Below are 4339 nucleotides of genomic sequence, written 5' to 3'. Positions count from 1 at the left end.
GTAGGGAAAAATATATGTAAACGAGGAAAAGTGAAACAGAAAGAGAAAATGAAAGAAAGAGGGAGGGTGGGAAAAGAGGGAGTAGGCAGTCTTAAAGAGAAAATCACAGGAAGTTCACCATTGGACATATTGTGATAAAGGAGGCATGGTATGATACAAGAAGATTGTGCACTCTATCCTCAAAAAGATAATTTGCAAATCGTGTGATAAGTATACATCAGTTTTGCAATTCAACAATTAAAAATAAGTTTTAAAATAGAAAACAATTTGCAAATTTTGTCAAATGCTTAGAAGAATCATTATGTAAAGTCAAAAAATGGAGTGACTTGAAAACCTGAGTTATAAGATTTACATTAGCACGTACATGACAGGAAATGAGAAGATTGTAGGAATTTATAAGATGCAGTGTTTACTTAGCTAAACGTTCCCAGATAGGCTTGCAAACCCTCTTTACATAATTAATGTACAGGAGGAGGCAGAGGTGGAAATGACTTTGCCCAGGTGGGCGTTACCACCCAGAACTGAAGACATTATTAGGCATAAACACATCCACACAGCTTCTCATTGGGAGCATCAGTTTGGGTTAATTTGTTCCGTGGCTGTGCTGTAGAGAAATGACAGGCTTCAAATAGAGATTAGATGCACTGTAATAAGTTCTTTACTCTAATTTAATACTTTCTAGGAGAATTTTGATTTCCCATTTGGTTCATCTGCAGGCTCTGTTTATCATGTTGTATGCAAATTTTCGGTAGACAAGTAATTGCCACCCCTGCTGAATGAACTTCCAAGGAGATATTTACAGGAATATTTATAAGTATATTAAATGCTATAAAGGGGAGGGCATCCTCTCTTCTCTGCAACTTCTCACAAAATGATCTCACATTGAAATACATATTAATAGTCCTACAGGTACATTTCAGAAAGAATTCTAAACTTAAAAAATATATGAAACTAAGGTTACTATTGGATAGAAGTATTCAATACTGAATTTAAAATAGGAGGAATATTATCAACTGTGTTATATTTCGAAACATTTGCTGTCCATGAATAACCTCTAAATGAGAAAGCCCTGGGTGGGGGAATCTTGGCTTTGTCTCCATCACACCTCTTCTTTTATAGCCACTTGTGAAATTTATTTAGCCTGTGCTGTACATTCTTTAAAGTAGTCGTGTTGATCTTAGTGAGTTGATGTAGCTGTCTGCCTTCATAAAAAATTAATGCTTTACAAAATACTCGTAACAACTTTTGACAGAGCAGGAAAATAATGACCACTGAATGAGCTTTAAAAATACATAGGGAAAAAAATGAAAAAGATGAAGGGATGATGACCAGTAGGAGTCATTTTAGAAATGTTATACTTGAAATACCCATAGGGAATTGCATGTGGAAACATGGAGACAAGAGAGGTCTGTCCCTCAGTAGAGAAATGGGCTTGGAGTTCAGGACTTAAAGTCAACACATATTTGTTATTATTTTTTACTTTATTGATTAGGTTCAAAATAAGGGAACGCAACATATTGTGGGCTTATTATAAGGAATGATTAAAATGTTTTACATTTGGAAAATTAAAGCAACTTCTAATTAAACATCTACTGAAAATGGGCCCATTGTATACTATAAAGGGATTGTTCCCTTTAAAAATGCAAGACCTAAGGAAGAGAAAATTACTATCAACATTCTCTATTCTGGTATTTTTCCTATAATTTAGAAAATCATCTTTCAATTTATTAGAAGAAACAGCATTTAAAAAAAAATCTGTGCTCTGCATTTTAAAATACTGGGTTCTGCATTCTTTGAAATGCTGCTCTTCTGCAATTATCTACACTCAAAATGAATTATACCCTCTTTTTAATTTCTGTTCCCTTAGAAAACTGTTATGGGGAGAGGGAGAGAAAAGTTCCAGGAGTACTGAGTGTAAAAGAAGCTTAATAAGGAAGCACAGAGGGTGGGGAGAAATAGAACTAAGATGGGTGAATAGGCAAAATTTCCCCACTGTATTTTGCCTTGCTTGGACAAATCTTGCTAATTTTTCCTGTGACTAAACAATTGACAATGCATTTGACATGGAGACCCAGGTGTTTTACCACATATATTCTTTTTTTTAAAAAAAAACACATTATTTTTTAATTCATCTTTATTGTTGAAAGTATTACAGTTGTCCCCCCTTTTATCCCCATTGCCTCTTTGTAGCCACTATTAAAAGTGATGAAGAGAAATTTGTAAACCTCCCCTTAGGAAAATTTTTCTAGATATTTATTCCACTTTGAGTACTGAAAATAATGACAGTATCAATAAATTGTCGCATATAAGTGAAAATAAGCCTATAGTTGGTCTTATGTGGATACTAAAATGCAAAACTAACTCTCTGATTGATACATATAGACAGTTGACAGAAAGTGAATTTACTCAACTCTAATTTGGTCCACCATTGAAAAAATTCAGTATAGGTTTCAAGTGTACAGTTCTATGATGCATCATCTATACACTTGAAATCTAAATAATATTTTTAACCAATGTCACCCCAATCAATTTAATTAAAAATTAGTAATAAGCAAAATGATATCCAACATAAAGAGAAGTAAATGCAATATAGGTGACAGAACCACAGGTTACAGCATCCTCCTGTGTATTTGTGTGTGAGTGTCTGTGTGCAGTTAACTTCTCTTAGAATGGAAGCAATAACTGCATGGTCCCTTAACTTTAAGGAACTTTTGGACATTGCATGACAGTGTTCCCTAAAGGGACCAGGATGTTGACTTGAAAGTCAACCTTCTAATATTTCCTTCCCTATCACCATTTTGGTTATTATTAAATTGTAGCTCTGTTCTTCAATAATTTTTCAGAAAATTAAGGGAAAAACAAATTTTTCATCATTAGGCAAAAAATAAAAGCAATGCAGAAAATCATATTTTTAAGAATTACTGTTGCAAAAAAATGAATTATTATTGAAAGAGAATCGTAGATTTGTGAAAACCCTTTGATTTGTTCCTTTCTCTTGGTGTCCTGATTTCAATCCCAATATAATCAGAAGTACTCAAGTATGTTCTGTTCCAGATAAAAAAAAAGTAGGCACTCCAAAGTCTGAGAGATATTGTAATAGAGATTGAAAGCTGGAAGAACTATTGATGATTTCTGAGTAAGCACTGGGAATGAAAAAGCAACACAAAGTAGAGAAAGGCAAAACTAAGCCAAAATCTTTGATTTAATGCATGAAAGTTTGATGAGAGTGGAAAAATATTGAAATGGATGTCTTATAGTTGTTTTGGGGTCTTTCCAATGAATTAGATAATGGCTAAAAATTATGTTGGCCCCTATTCCAAGAATTTTGCAAAATTAACCAAATATTCTTTTAAAAGACAAAAGATATTGCGTATATTTATTTTAGTAGCCACTTGAAAAAAAAATCTTTGTTTTTCTTTATGGAGAGAATAGATAAAATGATATGTGTTGGCTGATTATAAAGCTAGGAAGAACTACACATAGGTGTATCCTTGGCGATGGACTGCAGCATGCTGCCTGGGTGTCTGTGGGATCCATGGGCAGCAGCGAGAGCCCTGATTGATTGATGACAGATTATAGAGAGGAGCAGCACATCCAGCTGGAGCTCTGGAGTCCACCTACCCCAACTCCTTTACAGCATCATCAGAAAATGCTCTCAGCGTCACCATTATTGTGCCATCTGAGGCTGGAGAAAATGATGAAATTATCCAGATGATCATCAACTTTACCTACAGTGAAAAATACCTAGAGGAAACCCCTCTTTATGAAATATTCTCCCAGGGAAATCTAGAACATAATACTGTCTCAGGCATTTTAAAATTGTTAGCATTGCAGGCAGAAGAAAACTTTGGTATGGTGATGATCTTTACTTCAGCGACAGCTGTGCAAGAAACATTAGATGTGTTGGTCAAATAAAACCTAGAAGAGAAGAGGAAAGCAACAAAAGGAAAAAGAAGCAGAAGCTGAGAGCAATTACTTCATGGCCCTACTGTTACAACTGAGAATTTCTTATGGTGGGAACCCAATTTTAATGCAGAACTCTTGGAAATTAAGAAGAAAGGAATGAAAGAAGAACAAGGGGAACAAAATAAATTAAATGGGAAATAGCTATTTGAAACAGATTATAATTTTGGCACATCTGATATCTAGTTCTTGGAGGATGCTGGAAACAATGTGGAGATAGCTGAGTCTGTGTTCCAGGAAATAAATGAGCTGGAGCTGGAGGACGGTGAGGATGACCCAGACTACAATCCTACTGGTAGATTTTCCTCTCTCTCTCTCTCTCTCTCTCTCTCCTTATAGTTTTAGTCCTTAGACTTAATAAAATGACCTTAAAGTT

General features: G+C 34.7%; 1 pseudogene; it reads left to right on the top strand.

The window, feature by feature from the left end:
- Positions 1-3565: 3565 nt before the first annotated feature.
- The window catches only part of LOC102768759, an 11354-nt pseudogene continuing 10580 nt past the window's right edge, over positions 3566-4339 (top strand).

Source organism: Myotis davidii, unplaced genomic scaffold, assembly GCF_000327345.1.
Source record: "Myotis davidii unplaced genomic scaffold, ASM32734v1 scaffold143, whole genome shotgun sequence".
Taxonomy (NCBI): Eukaryota; Metazoa; Chordata; class Mammalia; order Chiroptera; family Vespertilionidae; genus Myotis; species Myotis davidii.
The sequence above is the reverse complement of the archived record's forward strand: the minus strand, read 5'-3'. Positions and strand labels throughout refer to the sequence as shown.